Here is a 26511-nt window from a genome sequence, read left to right on the forward strand (position 1 = left end):
TGTCCTGGGGGGTCTGGGTGCATTCCCCAAATGCATCACGAAGTCATCTTGCGTTCGTGGGCGGTCGTGACACGGTCATGGCTGACAAAAAGTCGTTAAATTTCAAATTTGAAGACTCGTAGCTTCCGTCGTCTCATGGTCACCTCGTGATCTTGTCACGTTCTTGAGGACATCACGACCGGTCTTGAGGCAGTCCTGACGCGGTCGTTAGGCAGCCACGAGCAGAGCAGATTCGGGGCCAGTCGGGAAGCTTGGAAGCCAACTAGGACACGACCTTAAGTCATGCTGCAGTCGGCCCTTGAGTCGCGTATGTATGACAGGCTTCACGGTTTTGCACTTACGACTTGTTTTCTTGCCTGAATTTCATCTCACATAGAGATTTACATGTGGATAAGAGTATATATATTTCTTTCGCCACTTGATGATGTTCGTAATTTGGACATTATTTTAAATATAGCTTTCATTTTATGCAACATTCCCCAAGCAGTATTGTTGATTTAGGATGTAAAAGAAGCATTAAGAGAGTCTCTCCTCATTTTAACACCGAGACCGCTGAACGATAAGTTGTGCGTTTCATGTTCTTTCATACGGCTAGAGCCTCAACTCTAGTATATTGTGGTTCCCTTTCACGTAATGCAAGATATACACATTAACAACACTTATATATTGATTTTTGGTGTTATTTACCTAAATACTGTTCTTTCCGGTGTGCAATAAACGAAATATAACGAAGCCGTTGCAGTTGCCAGTTGTCACTTTCTGAGTGAATGGTACTGGGAATTGGGTCATCACTCCGTTGGGCATTTGTACTGTTCCATAGCTAAGCCTGCTAATACCGCCTTAACATTGGATATTGATGTCAAACCCTGACTACGACTCCCTTTCAGACTGGTGTATGGGTAGAGGGTGAGGAAGCACCGTGGGTCACGAATGTACCTGTGTGCAGTACATCGTGAAGAACAAACACTTCACAACAATGAAAAATACAGCATTATTTATTGTCTTGAATTTGGTGACTTCAGACTATCCTGCACCTTACTGTTGGTTTGGGCCTGTTGTTTGTGGACGTGAACAACTAATTCACTTTCCCCTGACTGAATGATTATGCAGAAATAAATCTTCATGAACGTAGTAAGGTTAGCTTTTTAATCCATATAACTAGACGAGGTAGTTTTTATTCAGTTGTTACTGTTCTCAGATATTTATATTTAGTTGTAAGGGACTTCAAGCTAGTACCGTCATTGCTCCTTCATCGACTGGTGTTTTATTAGTCTATGTGCAATGATATTATGTCACCAACAACAAAATAAGATATCTGATCTGGAAGAATGGAATAAAATATGGAGAATAAAGATATCTATAATGATTAATTGCAACGTGGATTATCCAGATTCGATATGCACTGCAGCAACGTTTTGTGAAGTAGAAAAAAACATTCTTTTCACCTACCATGATCATGATCATGATCATGACCCACCACCAGCCAATGGATAGGGCTGGGTACCAGCTTTTTAAATATGTGAGAAAAATATAGCTTGTAAACGTGGCCTAGATGTGGAATGTAATGAAATAAGGAACGGAAATGGTTTTACAGGGAATCTTAATAACCTAGGGTTTTAGGCTACGGAGTAGGTAGCCACTTCGACATTTATTCTGGTTTTGCCAGATTGATTGATTCATACTTTCCTTCGTTCTTTCCTCTTACTTCTGCCTGTGGGTTACTCTACATTGAGTGACAAGCCAAATGGTTTCCTGTACACCAAGAAATCATTTACTATGCAGATTGGTAACCATATAACCAAATCCTGGAGTCTGCTGGTTTTTAGTGGGTAATTATAACGCTCCAATCAGATTGAGCTGGTGAAGTTTTATATCCAAGGGATGATTGGGGTTTATTGCTCACGTAATGCCACTCAGGGATGAGTGAGGCTGGTCACTCTCATCTTAAATGTCAGGACCAACATGCCTAGCCCCAGACTCCTACGCTCCTCATGGAGCAATGTAGGATTGGATGATGGATGAATGGATGGATTCTAGGGGAACTGAAGCAAAAGTCCGAATGTTTTATATGTGGTGAAATCTTTCCTTAATGAAAAGGTAATTCTGGAAAACTGGTGCAAACGCTTTGTTTAGTAAACTGATGCAAACATTATACTTGACAAATTTTTGGTGAAACAGTCAGGTAAATACTATATCTGTGAAACTTGCAAATGTTAAGATAAAGTGCAAATGTTGCTGTGAGAAACGTGGTTGAAATGTGTATAGGCTATATGGTGCTAATAATAGAAATAAAAGCCAAAGCATTAGCCCACAAATGCATATCACCAATCACCACAAACCTAGATCAGTAATCTTCTGGCAATCGGAGGTATATCATCGTAGCTTCATCAGAATCGAAATATCACGCTAGCATTCAGAAGCCTGAAATGAGGGGTATTATGTTGGTGAATGTTATTTAGTACAACAAGCCTCTGAAGAATGTCCAATAGTTACCCTTCTAACCCTTCGTCAGTCCTGTGGGGTATTCAAAAGTGGTTAGTCCGGTGTGGTGTTACAACACCCCAGTACAAAAATACATGTAGTGTTACTAACATGTAAAATATATTCATACTGCCACTTCAGCATATCTCTGCAATCACTAATGAAAAGATTGAATGCCTTGTAGATGGTGTTTATTAATTTATAATAACAAAATACAATAAATTATAATATCAGTAAAATAATAACAAATGGACTCATATCTCATTTGTCAGGTAAACAAGCACAGGAAAATACATTCTGTGATTTTTTAAATCAGTATAATGATAAACAATATGCAAAAATAAGATAAAAACACAATCCATATCACAATATGATCTAAATGGTTAGTTTGATGGGGTGACTGGACACCCAATGGGGGGGGATGTTCCCCTCTCTCTCACTACAGCAGAGGCAGGACTAAACCAATCCACATGCTCCCTCCCCTTACTGTATCAGAAGAGTGCTGGAACGGAGAGAAATATTCGAATTACCGGCTAGTAAATATGAGCTTTAAAAAAAAAACTGGGGTGCCAAAACACCCCACTTGACTAACGAAGAGTTAATAGCCATTCACTTCGTTCAGAGTATGATAGAAAATGGTTAATAATGGCTAGGTGAATGAAAAAGTTAGAGGGTATTTTTCTTGCAAACTCCTGTGGCAGTCGGAGGAATGTCGTCACAGCTTAGCCAATACTATTAAAAAGCAAGCCATGTATCCCAGGATACTGCTCAAAAAGTTTGGATGCAATTTGCCCAGTTGATTTTGAGACATTTCAGTACCTGCCAGACATACAGACACACATACAGCGACAGGCAATAACAATGAGTCCAGGCAAGAGTCTGACGAGCTTGGGAGGCAACTGACATGAATGTGACTTGAAGCAAAAGCATGACGGATGTGTAAAACAGGGATAACCGGATGTATCCAGGTGCGAAGTAAGTACAGGGGTATGGTCGTCAGGAAACTCCCCATCCCCATCACACCCTACCTTCATCTCCGTTTCCCTGTCAGTCCCTTTCCCGCTCGCTATCTAACAGGCCAGTGGTTCTCAAACATTTTGGGTCGCTCCACTATCATGGCTGACGCATATCTCCATGTCCATTACATTTAATGATGAATATTTGTTTTCCTGACTTAAGTAGGAGGAAACCTATTTAGTTTACATCATCAGTTTCAGAGCTGAAAAAAGATGTATAAGCAACAGAACAGTACACAGCTCATTTAGTGATATTTTTAAGATTGGTTACTTGATACTGATCTTGACTGCGAGAGTGCATGCTTGAGAGGATGCCGCTCAGATCTCCTCAACATTTAGTAAGTTTCTGTATTTGGTTCTGACAGCGACCAATGCAGAAAATTCTACCTCAGACAAATACCTGATACGTGGATTCCAACACTGTCAGAAAATAAAAGAACCATACGATCATAAACACCACTATATGAGAATTCATAAATTTAATCATACAGTAATGAACACCATCATAAGATAAAGACCATAATCACCACTATATGGTGACCTGTAGGCATCACTGTTCCTGTGGTGCCTTAAGGGCTTTGGTCATAAAAACAACCATATTGTCACAAACTACACCATGTGATCATAAACATCACCTGATAATAAACACCATAACATGTATGAAACATGACCACGAAAAACGCAAGTTGTAAACATTACCACATGGTCCTGAACACTACTATTTGCTGCTGAAACCCACCACTTGGTCATAAAATACGACCACATGCCATAAGTGCAACCACATATTCTGAACACCAGCACATGGTCAAAGCCAGATGTCACGGGGTTTTTAAAAAGTATGCAATATTAAAGAATATTATTCAATAATACTGAGAACAGGACAATGAATTGTCTTGTGAAAATCAAGCAATGATTACTTTATGCCGACTTCGAGAATTTATAAACTTTCTCAACAGTACACAGCAGAGACTAATTCCTCACAACTGCTGTGTGTTAGTACTGTTAGCCTCTGGAGAAAGTGACTCCACCCCTGACAATCAATAACTAATGCTATTAATGATAACAGGTTCTTGCTGATGCATTAACTCCTGGTTGTACAACGGATTTTAAGCTTAATACAAAAGGACTGGCCTAAGTACCAGTTATGAATAGCAAAGCGTTTATGCAAACTAGGAGCTATAAGTGAAATAAGCTTAATATGGAAATCAAACATGAGTTTACATTACATTGAGCTCAAGAAAACGAACTGTTAAATTTATTGATTACAATAAAATAAATTTACTTTACATTTCAAAATGAATTCAAAATAAGGAGATCGCACTCACTTGCTCACTCAGAAGCTAAACTCTTAAACCTAGGGAAAAAACGAAAAGAAATACTGGTCAGAAAAGTGGACAAAGCGGATGACTGGGCGTTGTTGCTGAGGAAGGACACTGCACACGCTGAGCCTCTGGATTTCAATGGCGGTGGTTGGAACTGGGTGTTGTTGGTGAGGAAGGACACTGCTACACACACTACCTGCTTCCACGTTGCACAAATCTTGACTGACTTCAAATCGTGAGAGAGAGGCAAGTGTCGAGCCACAGTTGCTAACGGCTAGAATGAGCGAAACACGCCCATAGCAAAGTACTCAGCGGAGGTGCTAAAGTCACGCACAAAGACGATCATTTATTAATCGCGAAGACTCAGACATTACGCCCCATGAAAATCAATTTTTTTTTCTTCAGAAAAAAAAAAATTTCAATATACATACATATAAATCCTAACTCAGTCACACAAGATTCACACTGTGGTGTGTGTGTGCTATCCTGCTACAGGAGAAAGTCACAGTCGCCAGTGAGCGAAAAAACCTCGTATTTACGTTAATAGAAGCAAGCTTGAGGGAAAAACTCCGTGACAACGGTGAAAAATCCTGTACTCAGGTCAAACTGAGCGAAAAATTTGCTACATTTACATTAACAACTAATTGTCATGTAGCGTAATGTATGTAATACACGGTGTAGGTGTGATAGTTGTGGTGTAACTGTATTTACGTGTAAAATTACATAATGCAAATCAATGATAAATGATGACGACGAGGCAGAAGAGAAGAGGCGGCAGCATGCATCAGGGACGATCAGCTGTTCTGCACGGCAATGCTGCACCCGCCAGCTGCACCTGCGAAAGGAATCAAGATGGAGCATCAAAAGTGTCATTTCTCTCTCTCTGCCTAGCAATCAGTACTTATGTCATTATTAACCAGGAAACATAGTCTTAGGATTCACAAATCGCTCAGGACCCTTATAGTTTACTGGTTAATGGTTATTAACTAGGAAACGTGCCAGTTCTTGAATTGCTCAAATCTCTGAGAATGGGCAATTTACTAGTTAACCTAACATTATTAACCAGGAAACGTGCCAGTTCTTGAATTACTCAAATCTCTTAGAAAGGGCAGTTTACTGGTTAACTTAACTCTACACTTAAGGTTAATGACAGGAAGCTGAGAATCGCTACGCAATCTCAGGCAGGTCACGTTTTAACACCCACCGTGGGTGTGAACACTCGTGTGGATATTGTGCATTCTCCGGGAATCCTCAGAGAGGCCCACAGCTCGAGACGTTCCACAAGGTAATTCATACACAGCCTCGGACTGTCTCTGCAGGGTTCTCAAACTTCCCCCTTAACTTATGGTATACATGTATATAGAAGTCCTGGACGTAATGTGTCCTGTGGGACCAACGGGCAAGACGTCAGCAATTACTGGTACACTTTTAACTGGGAACCAGGCTGGTCCTTGGATTACTCAAATCTCTGAGGACGCCTATCTTACGGAACCCAGCATACAACAGTTGCCCGTGTTAGTCAGCAGTTAGCAGGCAAGACATCAGGTCTGCACCTACGTTATCACTTCCCTTGATGTATCTCACAACAAGGTTAAACTGCTGTAAATACAGTGTTCAGCGTGTCAGTCTTGCATTAGCCGTCTTGGTCGTGTTGAGACTAGTGAGTGGCATATGATCAGTTTCCAGAGTAAATGGTGCTCCATATAAATAATAATAATATTTCTTAACACCATCAACCACTGCCAAGAGTTCCCTCTCAACAGTACTGTAATTCCTCTCGGCGGGTTTTAGCTTACGGCTGTGGTATGCCACTGGGAAGATTCCACCTTCTGATTCCTGCATCAATACGGCACCTACTCCATCTTGTGAAGCATCAGTGCACAGTATGAAAGGTTTGTTGGAATCAGGCAACTGCAAGATAGGCTCCTTGCACAACGTGTTCTTAACCCGCCCCATCCCGACCACTTTTCCACCACTGACTCCCCCCAATCCCGATCATTTTAGGAAAAAAATTTTTTTTGGCTCAAACCTTCGCTTTTGGTGAGAAACATCGAAAATTCATAGAGAAATCGCTCACCTGAGGTTTAAAATACTCATTACAGGTAGGAGTACCTCCTTACCTTACTGGGTTTTCTATCAGGCTGGCACCAAAGAAAACGAGTTCTATGGGAGGATAACTATTTCACACCACTCATAAACGGTATTTATTTATTTACTTGGTACGAATTTATATGTAGTACAAGAGTATATTGGTTTTCAAGCAGTACTATAGGCATTATAAGCATTGTTTCACCCACTAATGCCTGACCTTTTTTTGCCACATTACCTGATCATCATTTCTAACTGTTTCTTCCTCTAATGCTATGTAAAGTTTGTCCTCCACATTGTCATTGATTGGGGAATCACTCTGGCCCTGAATTTCGAACCGTGGCATGACATGGGTATACTGGCCAGGTCACTGATAACAGGTGAATTGCTGAGACAATGGCATGCAGGGGGGGGGAGGAGGTCATACTGGGTAAGGCATTGTCCCTGCCTGGCATCTTGTTGAGGAAGGTGTCACATGTATACGTACCAAAAATGACTCGCGAAAATTGAAAATTGTGCAAATTAGGGACCTTGCAATTTTTTCGCGTTTATGTACGTTGATGGGATTGGCAGTGACAAAACATGTGGACGTTAAAGAACGTCGACGGGACGCCGCGGGTTAAGGACGGTAAAAGATCTCTCTTGCGCTTCTCCCCATTCAATGGTGTTTGGAACATATTTCCATAGCACCTCGTACAATGGTTGGGCAATGAGAGCAAAGTTGGGGATAAAACTCCTATAATACCCCACTAGGCCAAGGAATGCCCTAACCTGATTTTTGGTCACGGGTCTCGGGGCTTCTCTAACCTTCCTGATCTTGTCACCCTGACACCTGCAGTGATTGTTGCCAACAATGTGTCCGAGGAACTCCACCTCACTGTGAGCAATCTTACATTTGCTAGGCTTCACAGTCATGTTGAAACTCTGGAGTCTACTGAAGACAATTTCCAAGAGTCTGAGGTGACCTCCAACATGGCAGAATGAACGAGGACATCATCAACGAACATCTCTACTCCTACGATACCATGGAGCAATTGTCTCATGGCACGACTGAATACTGCTGGGGAATTGGTAAGTCCAAATGGGAGGACTTTATACTGATACAACCCCCTAGGAGTAGCAAAGGCAGTGAACTGATGGCTCTCGGGGTGAAGGGGAATCTGGAAGAATCCCTTTGCCAAATCGAGTTTCGTGAAATATCGTGACCCTGCCAGCTTGGAGAAGACGGCAATGTGGTCACCCATCGGCTCAGCATCCACTTTGGTGATTGCATTGAGCCTCCTATAGTCGCCACAAATCCTGACTCCACCATCCTTCTTGCGGACTACTACCATTGGACTGCAGTAAGGAGATGATGACTTTTCAATAATACCTGCAATCTCCATGTCAGCAATTTCGTTGTCTACTGCGCCCAGTAGTCGCATGGGAATCGGATATGGCTTAACCTTTACGGGAGTATCACTGGTCAACTCAGTCTTGTGACAATCAACCTTTGCATGTCTAGGTTGGTCAGAGAAGACATCAGCATACTGACAGAGCAGTGACCTTGTGGCATTCTGATCACCTAATGCTAAGTTAGTGTTAAGTAAAACATCTCCGACAGTCTGTTCCTGACGGGACTGAGTGGTTAAGGGCTCGTCATCATGGTCATCAGCTAGGATCACAGCAGCTTCCCCAGTTTCTTCCAGTGGCTGGTCACTATCATCAGCTACTCGTAGGCCAGTCTCCTCGGGGTTTGACTCATGGTAAGCCTTCAACTTGTTAATGTGGAGCCTTTTGCAAAGATTCCTTATTTGAATTATGTAGTTGAGGTCTGAAATGCGCTCTACTACATCAAATGGACCCTTCCACTGTGCCAACAACTTGTTCTGGGCAGTGGGGAGTAACACCAAGCACTTATTGCCTGGACTAAACTTCCGAAGTTTTTCATTCTTATCATAATAGGCTTTCTGAACTTCACGCGCCTTGATCAATTCTTCCTTAGCTAACTCGCACGTTGACTGGAGGCGGTCAGCTAGATCAAGGACGCAGGTGTAGGTGGTCTTGACTTCAGGGTTGGGTTCTTCATCGTCCCATAACTCGGGAAGGACTTGAAGTGGTCCACGGACCGACCTTCCATACACCAGTTCAAAGGGTGAGAACTTCAAGGAATGCTGTGGGGCTTCTCGATAAGCAAACAGAAGAGGAGCAATGAACTGCGGCCATTCCTTTGGCTGTTCGGTGGCCATACGCTTCAACATCTTCTTGAGTGTCCCATTGAACCTCTCACACAGCCCGTTACACATGGGATGATAAGGCATAGTTCGCAGGTCTCAGATGGACAACAACCTGAATGCTTCGTTCATCACTGCAGAGGTGAACTGCGAACCCCAGTCGCTTAAGACCTCTTTGGGGATACCTATGTGACAGAACACTTCGATCAATGCCTCAGCAACAGTGACGGCCTCTATATTCTTAAGGGCCACGGCTTCAGGCCACCGTGTGCTGAAATCAACAATAGTGAGGATATACTTTGATCCATCACTTGCCCTAAGAGAGACTGGCCCAACAATGTCAACTGCTACTCTCTTGGACGGTTCAGAGATTACAGGCATTGGTTTCAATGGCACAGGACGGACACGTCCCTGGTCAGTGGGGTCAGTGGTACACTGACACACATCGCAGGAATGCACAAATCTTTTTATTTCATGTCCCATTCCTGGCCAGAAAAAGTCAGCATGGATGTGGTCAGAGGTTTTCTTTTGGCCCATGTGACCTCCCATGACTGAACAGTGACCTAATTCGAACACTGCCCGGCGATACTTCGCGGGAACGACGAACCGCAGTCGAACCTTGCCCTGGGGTGTTCGTGACTCACGGTACAGCCGTCCTCGCTTGCGAACAAACCTGGCTTGACCTCCCCATGAATACTTAATCACTTTACCCTCCAGCTTCTTAAGCACTGAGGCAAGTGTCGGGTCAGACTGTTGTTCTTGGACAACGTCTTGACTACGAATCAAATCTTGCGGCGTTGCGACGGTCAATGGGGTGACACAATTCGGAGCCTTGGCCATGGCTCGTGTTACTGGAACAGCCGAAGTCTGAGTAGCAACATCTACAGCACAACTGTTTTTGACGCCCGGTATGTTGCCGATAATGAGGTCAAACAATGGTTCTGGCATGACAACAGCAGCTGTCAAGCCAGTGTAGAAAGGAGATGCCACCTGGATACGTGCCTCAGGGAACAATTTCACTGACACATCAATAAGTCTAACTTGGACCTGCTTACCCGTGTACTCGTCGGGCCAAACTAAACTTTTGCTTGACAGAGCAACCTGAGGAACCATTATCTCTCAGGACATTTACAGAAACACCTCCCACAAACCCTGGCTGAACAAGAAAGGCAATGTTACTAGTGAAAGGGTCTGAGGAGGTAGCAGCCAGTCATTGGTGAGACTGCAGAACAAACGATGCAGCAAATGTGGCGCCCTGGGAACTTGATACCTGAGGGGTCGTGCTCACCATCTGAGGAGCTGGAGCATTGACCACCTGTGGAGGAGGGTTCACTGTTGCTGGGGAACTAGTGAACTGCATGGAAGTACCTGTACTGGTGGGGTTGGCACCACTGTACGCTTGTTGTGGCATAAGGGCTGCATTTACATCCTGCCTCCAATACACTAAAGTCGATTGTCCTGACTGAGGGTTACGTGGTTTGTCCTTGCCCTGCTGCTGCTTGAAATACCGGTACTACTGCTGGTTAGGGTTCTACTTATCGTACCGCTTCCACTCAGGTTTCTGAGTGTTTTGCCCCTGGTCCTTCTTCTGCCGGTTTTGGACCTTGGCCATTACTTTGAAAATGGCCTTGTTGCTGGGGTTCAGTCTGAGACGGTTTCCCAGATTTATCAGGTTTCCTGTTCCAGGTATGCTGCTTGCGGGTTTGGTACCCGTATGCAGTGAAGAATGCTTCAGCCTTCTTCACCATTTGGCTGGCATCTCTTACCTGGCAGATCTTAAGCTAAGCCATAAGTTCAGTGGGTCATGACTTATCTAGCTGCATGCGCAGCATAAGGTCAATTATCCCCTCACGCGTGGAAGGAGTTTCATCTTTCTCCATCCACTCATCTAAGTAAGCAGTAAGCCGGTCAAGAAACTGAACGGCAGTCTCTTTTTCCTGTAAACGCACCCTCATGAACTGACTCGTGGCATCGTCAACTGTGAGACCATACGCTTTGACAAGTGCGGCCTTCATCATCTCATACATGAGATTGTCTCCACGAATTCTGTTGAGAATATCGAGGGCAGGGCCCTCAAACAAGCTAAGAAACTGAAGCTGCTTAGCTGCATCATCCAACTGCTAGTGTTGAGCCATGTCTTCCAAACGAGCTATGTATAGCTCGCTTCACTCGCCTTCCTTGTATGGGGGAAGCTTGATGTGTGGGGTCACCATAATATGTGCAGGGATAGCGCTCGTGGAGCTTGGGCCAGCTGCACCAGATGTGTCTGAAGCCAAGGAATCTTGCTTGAGCTTCAACATTTCAAATTCATGTTTTTCATGTGCTTCTCGCTCGGCACGTTCATGTTCTCATGGTTCACGCTCATATTCACGTTCTTTCTCGCGTTGTTCTAACTCGTGTTGACATTCTCTCTCGCGTTGTTCTAACTCGTGTTGACCTTCTCTCTCGCATTGTTCTAACTCGAGTTTGCATTGTTTTTGCTCGTGTTTGCACTGTTCTCGCTCGTATTCGCGCTGTTCTCACTTGTGTTCTCGTTGTTCTCGCTCGTATTCGCGCTGTTCTCACTTGTGTTCTCGTTGTTCTCGCTCTTGTGGTCCCTTTTGGATTCAATGCTCTTCACGAGCATCACTCTCGCGTTGCTGCTCGTGACTAAGCCGAGAGAGGACATAATTCTTTACTTCAGTTGGGTCTGTAAGCCCCATATCTTTGGCTTCCTGTACATAGACGCTGGTAGACATGATGCTAACTCAATCTAAGTGAACTAGCGACTCAGTACTGACTGCAATTGGAAAGAAAGATGCCAATAATCAAGAATAAAGAATATAGGCGCAGGTTAGTGGTGACCAGTTTTATCTAATTAAACTGGTAAAGAAAGAAAATTAAACAAACAACTGACTGTGAAAACTATTACGTAAATTAATAAAAATGAATTAATAATCACCAGTAAGATAGTGCCTATAGACTTTAATGATAAATACCTAAGTATGAGTGAGTGAGTATTATCTCGTGAATAGCTTTAGAGCTAGGAGTTAATATCCTGGAATGAGGTCGCCAAATGTCACGGGGTTTTTAAAAAGTATGCAGTATTAAAGAATATTATTCAGTAATACTGAGAACAGGACAATGAATTGTCTTGTGAAAATCAAGCAATGATTACTTTATGCGGCTTACTTCGCCGATTCTTTAAGGACGAGAATTTATAAACTTTCTGAACAGTACACAGCAGAGACTCATTCCTCACAATTGCTGTTTGTGAGTACCGTTAGTCTCTGGAGAAAGTGACTCCACCCCTGACAATCAATAACTAATGCTATTAATGATAACAGGTTCTTGCTGATGCATTAACTCCTGGTCGCACAATGGATTTTAAGCTTAATAGAAAAGGACTGGCCTAAGTACCAGTTATGAATAGCAAAGCGTTTATGCAGACTAGGAGCTATAAGTGAAATAAGCTTAATATGGAAAATAAAACACGAGTTTACATTACAATAAGCTCAAGAAAACGAACTGTTAAATTTATTGATTACAATAAAATAAATTTACGTTGCATTTCAAAATGAATTCAAAATAAGGAGATCGCACTCACTTGCTCACTCAGAAGCTAAACTATTATACCTAGGGAAAAAACGAAAAGAAATGCTGGTCAGAAAAGTGGACAAAGCGGATGACTGGGCATCGTTACTGAGGAAGGACACTGCACATGCTGAACCTCTGGAATTCAACGGCAGCGGCGGGAACTGGGTGTCGTTGCTGAGGAAGGACACTGCACACGCTGAACCTCTGGAATTCAACGGCAGCGGCGGGAACTGGGTGTCGTTGCTGAGGAAGGACACTGCCACACACACTACTTGCTTCCACGGCGCACAAATCTTGACTGACTTCATATCGAGAGAGAGAGGCAAGTGTCGAGCCGCAGTTGCTAATGGCTAGAATGAGCAAAGCACGCCCATAACAAAGTACTCAGCGGAGGTGCTAAAGTTGCGCCCAAAGACGATCATTTATGGCACAGTGAAAAATTGTTCGGAAAACACTCCCGATCGGGTGAATACGTGGCGGTTAAACTGAGCGATAAATACTGAGATTCCACTAGAATTCTCGGTTTTCCACCATAGGTAATGTCACGAGTTTATTCAAATACTTAATCGCGCCGACTTGTGACACCAGAAACATTGTCATATTGTCATATGCTAGTATACACAGTTACCTGGTCATAAACACAACAGTACGGTCATAAGGTCCATCCCTTGGTCATAACCTTTCCTCATCCATATTCACCTGCACATTTACGGGAGTGCCTGTCAAGTGAAGTAAGCGCTCACGGAGCACCATCTACTCCTTTCATCCGCCATCCTGACAAGGTCTGCCACTCTCCATTCCCCTTCAATGTAATCCAAGAACCTATCAATAAACTTCATTTTTTGCCTTCCTCTTGCTGTTGTTTCCTCCACTTTTCCCAGCAAATAGTTGCTATAAAGGCCCTTGGCACTTTAGTATGTGTCCAACAAACTTCAGCTCCCTCCTTCTTGGGTATTTCATAATATTGCTTTCAGTTCCTGTCCTCATTATATTCTCATTTTTAACTAGAGTTGTCCAAGGAATTCTTAACATTCTTCGTAAAACGCAATTACCAGAGCTTCTGTCTTCTTCGTGTTGTTCTTGATATCCCATGCTTCGCATCCATACATCAAAGTTGCCCCTCCCCCCCAAAAAAAAAAAAAAAAAATACAAAATAACGTATTCTGATCCCCAAACTCATAACTATACTGGATAAAACTTTATTATTTTCAAAAGTTGCCTTCACCATTGCTATTCTTGTTTTTTTTTCCCTTTCACAATCTGCAAAATATGACATAGACTGTCCAAGTATTTACAACTTTCTGCTTGCATTATTCGTTTCCCTTGTACATTTCTTACTCTTAACCTCTCTCTTCTTTTGCTATTCATATGACCTCAGTCTTCTTAACATTGATCTTCAAACCTCTTTTTGTCAAATTACTATTGTAGCTCACTCACCAATCTCTGAAACATATTAGCATCTGCCAATAAAACCATGTCATCTGCGTAACAAATATTATTTACATTCACATATGCTAAGGGATTTTTGTATGTGGCATGTGTTTCGAGTGTAATGCAGTATGGCAGTGAAACCTGGGCAGTAAAGGAGGAGGTTATTCGAGGTCTGAAACGTAAAGAAATGATAAAGTTTGGATGTGCAGTGCGCCCTTGTAAGCTGGGGGGTAGAGGCTAGGTTTACGATTGAAGAGTGGGACTTGAGTATATTGGTGTTGTGATGAGGGGTAGGTTGAGATGATTTAGGCATGTGGAGGGGATGGGAGATGGCAATCGCTTGTGGGGCGTGATAAGTGCGAACACATGTGGTAGGGATGAGAGAGGCAGACCGAAAACGACCTGCGACGAGGTCATAGAGTGTGCCCTCAGAGAAAAGGGACTGAATAGGGAGGCTGCTAGAGATCGAGCACATGGAGAACCGCCATTCAATGACCAAGGCCGACGCATGCAAGCATGTTGGAGCCTTTATAAACGAAACGAAACGAAAGGATTCGTTCCTCCAATGATACGACCTGCCGCTTCCTCTAGAACATCCTTATACACTGCTGGCCATGCAAAGAAAAAATAATCTGGAGACAGGACACACCCTTGCCTCACTCCTCTCCGATTATCAACCCAATCTATCTTCTCATCTCCTGTCTTCACCGCTCCCTTTTGATTCCAATACAGACTTGTTACCAGCCATCTGCTTTTACCATCCACTCCTGTCTCCCGTAACATATGTACCATTTCTTCATGCTTCTCTATATCAAATCCTTTCTCAAAATATGCGAAGCACACTTATATGTGTCTCTGCATTTCCACTGTTCTTTCTGTAATCTTTCTTAATGAAAGATTACATTAATGGCCGCTTTTCTATTTCTGAACCCACTTTGCTCATAGACCACATTACTGTTTATCTATTGTCTGCTACCGTTTTGGGTCACTTTCAGAACATTTTTTTCATTTGACTCACACTACTTATCATAAGATGCTGTTCACACTCTACTGTCCTTTCTTTCGTCGGAATAGTTACAAAAAACCTACTCCCTCATCTTTTCTGGATTACAGACAGTATCATATATCTTATTTACCATTTCTGATTTCTTCATTGCAAAGTCGCCAGGCGCTTCCACCATTTGAACTGATACTGCATCCTGTCCCACAGCTTTTCCTCTGATCATCCTTTTCATTGCTAATTCTACTTCCTCTCTCAAAATCAGAGGTCCTCCCAACTCCCCCACTATCTCTGATCTGTCACCTCTAGTGTCGACAAACAGATCTTTTGTATCTTCTTCTCATCTTTTGAAAACATTCAGTGTTTCCATCAGTATACTTCCTTGTTTATTCTTGATTATTGAGTTTCTCATTGGACTCCTCCTTCCGGTTATATGGTTCTGTACTTTTTCTTCTTTTACATCTAGCGACCCTCTCAAGTTGCTCCATCTCCTCGTATCTTCGGTTCAACCAATCTTCCTTTTTTTCACTGCACCTTCTCTTTGTTTCACCATCCAACTTCTCATACCTTCCCTGCGTTGTCTCTCATCCATCAGCTTCAGAATTTCTTCTGTCATCCATCTTTGCTTTTGTTTTCTCTGCCTCTTTGGTACCACCTCCTCCATTGCTCCCAAATTTGTTCACTGCTTTCTCCTTCACTCTTCCTGCTCCTAATTAAGCCCTTAGCTTTTCTTCCAGGACTTCTTATCTATTCCACACTTCGACTTCAAAAGTGGACCTGACTTCCTCCCTCTATAGCCAAATCTAGTCTCTTCTTGATTTTCGCTGGCTAATCTTTCTCCTTCGTTTTAACTCACCTTCTGCATCTGGGTAGGTTCTACCTTATGTCATCGTGTTTCTGGATCTCTTATTATTTGTTACGTAATCAATTTTAACTCGCTCACCACGGCTTTTCCATGTCCACAAACGTCTCGGATGATGCTGGCTCAGTGAGTTCTTGATTACTTGTCCCTCTGCATAACACCACTCCAACCCCGTATCACCCCTCTCATTCCACTCCTCAAGGCCGAATGGTCCCACCAATTCACCCTGACTTCCTGTTCCTATTTTGGCGTTCAAGTCACCCATGACTATTACAATCCCATGTAGTTTACATTGTCTCCGACTTTGTCTCACCTCGTTCTCTGGATGATCTAACGTAGGTGCATACATCTGAATTATATTCACGTTGATTGGCCTCCCTGCCATCTGGCTTCCCACATCGGAAGGGTCCATCATCCCAAAAAAGCCAGAAATCGCACTCAAAGTTTGGCAAAGGAAAACAATCATAACTTTCTTAATATTAACGATAGAACGTTCTTCTTCTTTTTTTTTTTTTTAAATTAAAGCTCAGACTGTGTACTATCTGTTCCTTAAAAAACTTCTGTGATGTATCCACTATAAAATTTAATAAAGCACTCATTACTGAAAACGGTAATGCTTGTTTTCACTTTGCCAGCACTTTGAGGCACTTTGAGGGAATCTAGGTCACATAATCTATATATAAATCACATAATAATGTACGTAATAACCATAAACACATACAATCATCAAAATGCAATCACCAAAAGTAATATTAACAACCCGTGACGAAAGAGTCCGTCGTCCAAGAAAACACCTCCGAAATCACACTCAGAGTAAACCTAATTTAGAGAAATAAAAACTTTCTCATTATTAACGACAGAACATTACTTTTCTTTTTCTTTTTTTTTTTTTATTAAAGCTCAGAATCCCTACTGTCTGGTCATAAAAAAAATTTTGTGGTGTATTCATTGTACAAAATAATAAAGCGCTCGTAATGAAAAGAGTAATGATTGTTTTCACTTTGACAGCACTTTGAGCCACTTTGACGGAATCAGGGGCACATAATCAACATAAATCACTATCTATCTATCTATCTATAGCCCGACGCCCTAATCCCGCAAAGGGTGGCTGCAGACAAAACGCCTCCAAGTCACTCTGTCACCCACCATTTGACTACCATCCCCCCAACTCACCCCCCCTCCCTCATATACCTCTCAACTCCATCCCTCCACCTCATCCTCGGTCTACCCCTCCCTCTCCCTCCCTCCACCTCACCTACATACACCCTCTTAGTCAGTCTTTCATTCTCCATTCTCTCCACATGTCCAAACCACCTCAGTGTATTTCTCCTAATCTTCTCAACCACATCCACATCTACCTCACAACGTTCCTTCACTTCTTCATTCGTCAACCTGTCCCTTCACGTCACTCCACATGCTCCTCTCAAGTAACTCATTTCCACTGCTCTCACTCTTGACTTGTTCCCCTCTTGCAAGGTCCACGCCTCACTTCCATACGTCAGGGTAGGGATCACAATACCATCATGCAGTGACTTCTTAACTTCCATACTCACCTCCCTATTTCTCATCACTGCTTTCAGTGTACCAACAACCTTCCTTCCCTGCTGTACCCTTTCACATACTTCATCCCCCAAAGTTCCATTCTTACTCATCACACTGCCCAAGTACTTGAATGCACTCATATTCTCCATATAAATCACAATGTACATAATAACCACACACAGACACAATCACTAACATGCAACTAAAAAAAATAAAGTATGCCATTATGTGTCACAGTGTATTATTCCAAACCCTTAATAGTTATTCATAGTCTGCATTATGATTGCATGATAATACATAACTAAGACAAACAGTAATAAGGCTTATAGTTTTACTGGAAGTAGTTTAGTAAAGTAATAGGAGAGAAGAGGTATAGGAGTGTTGCATAAAAAGATTAGAAGAACGACATTGTAAGAAAGCAATAATACACTAAATAACTCACCGGATGAATGTCACTGTGTAGAGCTTTGTAGGTACAAAGAATGCTGCCAAGACGTCACTGTATTGTAGAGTAATCCAAAGAGTAATCCATAAACGGTCCGGGTCATCATCGTTGAAGGAGGGCAAGGGAAGGAGGGGAGGAAGACGATGGGGCAGGAGCAGACAATGGCACATAATCCACTGTTATGTCATCTGCATCAGGTTCGTGCCCCTCTCCCACTGCCTGCGACTCATCCTCAGTCTCCCTTACTGCTTCCTGTCGTAGTTGGTCCTGTCTGGATAAAAGGGAAGACATCCACTTGCCAGCATTCCCAGACAGAAGTGGCAGAAGACTCCAAAGGTCAGTAGCTTTCGCCTCCTGGAGTAGCCTCTTATGTGCATACTTGGGAGGAAGGTGTGCAGTTCAGATGTCAAACTTGTCCCTTTTCTAGGTCTTGGCTCTCCTCTTCATTAGTAACACTCTGGTAGATGTTGCTGAAGAGTCAGTGTCCAGGGTATAATCAGACTCAATGATGTATCCCTGGGCAAAGTTTATGTCCACAGCAAGGATGCAAGCCTGTGAGAAGTCTTTCTGTGGCCGCCTGGTGACGTACTGTAGGAGGGAGCGCACGTCTAAAAAGTCCTCACGCTTCATAGCGACCACAGGGAAGCCCCTCTTGACGGTTGCAGCAATAACATCCACATAGTCCTGTGTGGAGTTAATCAGGGGGGCTTTACTGACTTTTCTTTTCTATGTTACCGAAGGTCCTGTCACAGGGTAGGTAAGAAAGTTCACTTTTCATAAAAATAAACTCTACCTTGCTAAGCAGCTTCTCATGAACCTTCTGTAGTGCCATAAGTAACATGAAAATATTTTTTGTTTTGGCCCCCACAGTTATCACAAAACACCCTCAATGTCACAAAGTCCTCCTTCTTGTCCATGAGCCTGATATGTAGCCACTTAATGTGAGAGCTTGCCATCCCGTCAGCACCACATCCTGCCGTCACCTCATCCCAGATGAACATCGTAGCCTCCTGTCGGTGGATGTCATTCACGCAGAAGTTGTATACCCACAACTTCCACTTGTAACAGGCCACACTAATGTGTAACCTGGGGCAGGGCAGCATTTGTTGCAGGTCAGTGGCAACACATCGAACATTACTGCCTGATCTTGTGGGGCAGTCTGTTCAGCCTGACAAAGGAGCTCGCGTGGAACCTGTGCCACATCCTTGTGTTCCTGCAACTCCACCTGCAGCCTCGCTGGATCATCGCCACTCATTATGCAGGCCTTAATTTCTTTGTCCTTGACCTTGCAGAATGTAGAGACGTCTGTCTTTAGAGTGTCAGAGACGATGTTGTAGTCCCTGGTGAAAACTGTGGTGTAAAAATGTTGTGACACTTTCTCTTCCCTAGGGTAGAAAGAGTTCATCCATGATACATAATGCAGGTACAGCTCTCTTATAGTACCACCACACTCCAGGTACTGTCTGTGGGGAGTGTGTGCACGGCTGTAGTGGCTGGCAGTCGTAGAGAGGGAGCGAATGTGCTCATGTACATATTGCAGCCTAACTCCTATTATTTTTTTTGCAGATGGATTACGACCTCTCTTATCAGGGACTGGAGTTCCACATGGCGATTCCTTCTGCTTCTGCCACAAAAACTTCATCTTCTTAGTCCCAAGGCCGTGTATGGACTGGAAGGCAGCACGGCAGACATCAGTTTCAGCGGGAGTTTTAACACAGAAGCGGTATTGGACAGGCCGCCAACTCACCTCAGCCTGTGTTCTCTTACGTTTACAGACTTTTTCATGAATGAGTGACCGTAGATAGCTGTTCTGTGCATCATAGTCACCAATATCCTAAAAGGTTTTAAAGATCTCCCAGATTTTTGGCCTCCTAATTTTCTCAAAACACCCGTCATTGCAAGGTGGACCAATCTTCCTAGCTGCAACCACTTTCTTGGTATCATAGCTAACATATTCTAAACCAAGATTACACTTCCACTTTGATACCACTTACCCACACTTATCAACATTACGCACACGCACGTGGCCTTTCTTTTCCATGAGGTGTGGGGCATCATGGGGCAGAGGCGAGGCAGCCTGCTGCCCCAGACTCTCACGCACCACACCAACACTGCCGCCACCACCACCACGCACCATACTGCTTACGCTTTCACCACTTGCACCAGCACCACCGATGTCACAATCACTGTCATCACTATCGCTACTATCACCTTCTGGGCAATAAGTAGGGTCATCAACATCCATGTCATCACTATCAGAATCACGGAGGTATTGCATGGGTAAGCCGCCATGAATCTGACCCATGCCACCATAAAAACAACTTGCACCAACTGCTGAAGGCCCGGCCTCAACAAATTCATCACTTAAATTGCGCCCAGGCATGATTTTCAAAGTTTTGATGATAAAATTCACTAGACTGTAGCACCAGTCAAGCAGGGCAGTACTCCCAAGGTGGATGGAAAGCTGATGAAGGAGAGAGCTAGAGCTTCCGTTTCATCAGCCCTTGGGACTATGTCCTGACCATCCCTCTTTGCTGAAATTTTTCAGTGTCTCAGTAACACAGAGAGTAGGCCAGCATGCTGTCCATTATAAGTTTCCCTAACTATCAACACCATACTACATGCACAGTACACACCACACTTCCTTTTCCAAAATTAAACAAATAATGGCAGAGCAACACGTGGCCTCAGAGTCCCCAGGGGGGGACCATAAATTCCCCCACCTTCCGACCCTCTCCTGGTGACGACTCGAGCTGCCTGGAGCCACTGTCTGACTCTGCTTCATCATTTCTCCAACATTCGCGGCCTTTCCTCTAAGTTTCGCTCTGTTGAGCACCACCTCTTCTTCTCTAAACCTCACCTTCTATTTCTAACTGAGACTCAGCTGTCTGAAGGCACTGACATCAGACCCTTTTCTCTTTCCTCCTACTTTCTCTATACTCATTTCAAAACCAAAGATGGCTGTTGTGTACTGTATATATACGCAACGACTCATCTTGCTCTCGTGTTCCTGAACTCGATACTTCTGAATTCTCTATGCTTTGGCTTCGGCTTTCCTGTCATTCTCTGACTTCTGTGCAGTTTACTTATCTCCTAATTCTACTGACAATCAAAAATTCTTTGACTATCTTACTTCTACGATGGAACACATTCTATCCATTTCTCCTTTCTCTGAGATCTCCATTCTAGGAGATTTCAATATCCACCACCACCTTTGGCTCTCCTCTCCTTTCACCAATCCACCTGGTGAACAAGCCTACATCTTTTCTATCCTTAATGACCTAGAGGAGCTTGTAAAGCACCCTACCCGTATCCCTGACCACCTTGGAGAGAGCTCTAACATACTTGACCTATTCCTTACAACTAATCCTTCTGCTTACACTGTTAATCTTTTCTCTCCATTGGGCTCCTCCGATCACAACCTTATCACCTTAACCTGTCCTATCGCTCTAGTAGGGCCTGTGGACTCTCCAAAGAAACGTCGTCTGTGGCACTTAGGAGCTGCGGATTGGGAGGCCCTCAGGCAGTACTTCTTTGATTTTCCCTGGAATGATTATTGCTTCCATGGCCGGGAGCCATCTGAGTGTGCCTTGCGTATTATGGAGGTTATTCTCTCAGGCATGGAAGCATACATTCCTTTCTCATATCCTCTGACTAATGCAAGAAAGCCTTGGTTTAATCATGCTTGTTCTAATGCTGTCCGCAACAAGGAGAGGGCCTATCAAAGGTACAGGACCCAACCCACCCCAGAATCACATCTTTTGTACGTTTCTGCCCGGAATCGTGTTAAGTTTGTTCTTCGCTCTTCTAAAAATAATTTCATCCATACTAAATGCTCTCAACTCTCTAACTCGAATTCTTCCTGCTCCTTCTGGCACCTTGCCAAAAAACTTTCTAACAACTTTACCTCATCATCCTTCCTTCCTCTTTTCTACTCTGATGGTTCTGTAGCTATTTCTTCTACCCTCTGACTTCCTCATGGCTGACATAAAAACTTAAACAGCTGAAATATTTTCTGCCATCACAGGCCTCAGTACTAATAAGGCATATGAGCCTGATGGAGTCCCTCCTGTTGTTCTCAAGAACTGTGCTGCTGTGCTTACACCCTGTCTAGGTAAACTCTTTCGCCTTTGTCTATCAACTTGTACCTTTCCTTCTTGCTGGAAGTTTGCTCTCATTCAGCCAGTCCCAAAGAAGGGTGGCCATTCCCAACCCACTAACTATCGTCCAATTCCTTTAACATCCTGTATCTCAAAAGTTTTCGAGTCAATTCTCAATAGGAAAATTTTAAAGCATCTTTCCTATCACAACCTTCATTCTGATCGTCAGTATGGGTTCCTTCAGGGACGCTCCACTGGCGATCTTCTCACCTACCTTTCAGACTCCTTTCGGGACTTTGGCAAAAGTGAATGGGGACAAAACAACCTTGTCTCTTTTAATGCTAGTAAAACTAAATATATACAGTTTACCAATAGACAGATATTGCCAGACTCGTACATTACCTTCAGTGCTACTAATATTCCCATCTCCAAAAGTATTGAAATTCTTGGTGTCTCACTTAACAGTGCCCTCAGCTGGACCTCTCATGTCAGATCACTTGCTAAAACCGCCTCAAAGAAACTTGGATTATTGTACAGAGTCCGTAACTTCTTCGCCGATGAGCAGTTAGCTATAATTTATAAGAGTCATGTGCGCTCTCAGCTTGAATATTGCTCACCCTTGTGGAATGGTTGTGGAGAGGTTGCATTAAGGCAACTAGACAAAATTCAGAATAAAGCTGTTAGAATCATTAACAACCCTGCCATTACATATAAACTACCTCCCCTGCAAGTAAGAAGGAATGTTGCCTCCCTTGCATTATTTTACAGATATTTTTTTGGCAAATGCTCAGACGAAGTTGCGTCCATGGTGCCACCTCTCCATGCCTTCCCTCGTGCTACACGGGCATCTGGTAGCGCTCATGACTGGAATGTCACTCAACCATATTGCAGAACTTCTGCCTATCAGAATTCTTTCATTCCCCGAACTGCATCTCTCTGGAACTCGCTTCCCCAGAGTTGTTTTCCTCCAAATTTCAACCAACAACTCTTCAAGTCTAACTGTTACAGATATTTTATGAACAGAGGACACCAGTAATCTGGTGTATGGATTATTTTTTTTTCTCCATTTGTTTTTCCTTCCTCCGTTCTGTTATTAAAAAAAAAAAAAAAAAAAAAAAAAAAAAAAAAAAACTTGACATCTCAACGGCTTTCGATCGAGTCTGGCATAAATCTTTAATTTCCAAACTGCCCTCTTACGGTTTCTATCCTTCTATCTGTGCCTTCATCTCTAACTTCCTTTCTGGTCGTTCTATAGCCGCTGTTGTAGACGGCCATCATTCTTCTCCTAGATCTATCAATAGTGGTGTTCCTCAGGGCTCTGTCCTATCACCAACTCTCTTCCTTTTATTCATCGATGACCTTCTAAGCTGTACATCTAACCCTATCCACTCATATGCTGATGACTCCACCCTTTACCTAAATTCAGTTCCCGCAACGTCCATCTCAGCAGTTACTTCAACAAACAAGGGATGACTTGGCTCGTATCTCTAACTGGGGTAAAAATAATCTGGTTGTTTTTAATGCATTAAAGACTCAGTTTTTACACCTATCAACCCGACAAAATCGTCCACAGGTGTACCCACTAATGTTTAATAATATTCTGCTTAATCCTGCATGATCCATGAACACGCTTGGGGTTTCATTTACTCGGGACTGATCATGGAAGGATCATATTACATCTCTTGTAAAATCTGCTTCTAAGAGATTAGGTGTGGTAAGCAGACTCCTTTCCTTCTTTACCCCTGCACAACTGTTGACTCTTTACAGGGGTTTTATCCACCTCTGTGTGGAGTACAACTCTCATGGGTGGGGAGGCTTCCCACATACAGCTCTTCTCAATAGGGTAAAGTCAAAGGCTTTTCGTCTAATTAACTCTCCTCCTGTTACTGACTCCCTTCAACGTCTGTCTCTTTGTCGCACTGTTGCATCTTTATTCCCTTTCTATCGCTGCTTCAATGCTCACTGCACCTCTGAACTGCCTGAATGTATTCCTCCATCTCTACGACGGGCACGGAGCACCCATCTAGCAGCAAACTCTCATCCCTTTTCTGTCCAACTCTCTGATGCAAGAGAAAACCGTTCCTCCCAGTCCTTCATTTATGCAACAGGTCAGCTCTGGAACTGTCTCCCTCTGTCTGTATTTCCTGCTTCCTATGATCTCCAGTCGTTCAAATGCAGTGTGTCCAGGCATCTCGAAATGAATGGATCTTGAATTTGGCTCTATCTTGTATTTTGTTTTTCTCTTGGAAGGAATAATAATTGCGGGCTCGCGGCTTTTAGTTCCTTCTTCCTTGCATAAAAAAAAGTAGGTCTGGTATAATACTGGAAAGGAAAGGATAGGAATGTCCCTTGAAGTGGTATAATTTGCCACAATGGATGGTATGCCAGCGCTGAGACAAAGGAGGGAGAGAGGGTGACAAGGGACCAGGAAGGGAAGCTGTGCTGTGATTGGTTGATGGTGGTGGTGGGGACTTATATTCCCTTGTCATGATTCATCGGTCTTGGAGGTGTGCCTCTCCAGCTGGCACTGTCATTGGCTGGGTGACATGGATGCAGGTCCCTTCCGATGCGGGATTCCCCGCCCAGGCAGCGAGCAGGCGAGCATAAGACCACATGCAGCACTTTTGTTTCCAGAACTCGCGACCTTACAACCAAAGCAGTAAGGGGAATACGGCTTATACCATTAAAAAGAGGAGAGCCTGGGTTTCCTGCTTGTGCTAAAAAGTGGGCTACGTTAGGACAAAAGTGGCCTGAAAGGCTCTTCCAGTGCAGGGCGCCTCTTTATCGTCACTGTTCTATGAGACACCGCCGAAAATCTTACCATACTTCTTGATATCCTTTTAGTCGTCATCACTCCCACTCCCCTGTGGTGTGCATCTCCTCCATCCTATACAAATTTCATCCCTCATCTGAGCAGAAACCCACACCAGGCCATCTGTCCTCGCACACTCCCACATTATCCAGCCTCAGTTTTCTCATCTCTTGATTTAAGTTTTCATACCTGCTTGCCTGGTAGAGCGTATTTATTTCCCACAGGGCGATTGTCATTTTATATCTGGTGCTTACAGTCTCTTGATTACAGATGGGCATTACTATCGCACAAAACCTTCCCAACATATAGTCCCTTTAACATCGTTCACATTGTTTTTTTTTTTTTTATCATTCTATTCCATGTTTTTTCTAGGGCTGATACGTGGCGAGGGTTCCACTCCTCTTCCACTTACAGTATTCTTTGCAGGAGTTCCCTCATCCTCCGACCAGGGGACTTGCCTTGTGGGAGTTTTCTCTCTCCCAGGAATTTTCACCATAACATGATTATAAACACCACAAAGTAGTTATCAACTCAGTCCCGTGGCCATGTACACCAACATATAATCTTGACCATGGGCATAAACACCACCACTGAGCCTTAAACACCAGCACATGGTAAGATGCTACCAGATTGCTTTGGTCACAAAAGAACATCACATTCTGAAGGTCATGCAATAAACCACATGCTTGTAAACACTGCCACATGGATATCATCACTGTCTAACTTTCTACAATATCCTCACGTTGTTGTGGACATAAACACAGTTACTTTTTGATAGTCAGGAACACTGTCATATGATCATAATGCCATGTGGTCGTAAACTATATTTCACACTGATGAATATCAGCCAAAAATGCCACGTTCATTTTTGCAATTCCCTTCTATTTGTCAACATTCATCTTGTTAACAAAATGACCAACTAACGTCATTCCTTGCAGTTAATGAAATAGTTCGGTTATTGTTTGGTCCATATACTCATAAAAACCTCACTTGGAGACCAAATATTTCAGTGTGAGAGGCATAGTGTTGTCACAAGGAGATGTGCTGGCCGATTAGGATATTAAGTTTGGGAAATTTAGTAAATAACAACAGAAGAAGGACAAACTAATGTATATACCACGAATATAGAGCAGCTGTATGATAATCACAGGTTTAGCCACAGAGGTGTTGTTCATCCTTAAATACGAAGTTCCTTGGTATCTTTACCTTTGTCCCCACTCAGCCAGACCAGGAAGGAAAGAAACCAACTCATTATACAGAATTAAAAAAAAAAATGACTTTTCATGGTTGGACCACAGACAATATACTGTATAGGAGTAAATAGTAATTAGTTCACACACACACACACACACACACACACACACACACACACACACACACACACATTCAGACGGTTTTCAATTTTCTTCTGGACCCTCACTTCTCCCTTCTCCCTGGAGGATGCTTACGTCCTTCTAGGAGTACATCACCCCCCCCCAGTTGAGATAGGCTACCTATAGCGTACAAGTAATATTATGTACTGTTGTGATCAAAAGTTCATCGACATTTCCCTGTCAGCTATGGTGATGGAATATGATGGAAGATTGTGTTGCAACACTAATAAGCACACAATAAAAAGGTATG

This window comes from Coenobita brevimanus, chromosome 113 (assembly GCF_032717465.1).
Source record: "Coenobita brevimanus isolate Jiangsu-jjx chromosome 113, ASM3271746v2, whole genome shotgun sequence".
NCBI lineage: Eukaryota > Metazoa > Arthropoda > Malacostraca > Decapoda > Coenobitidae > Coenobita > Coenobita brevimanus.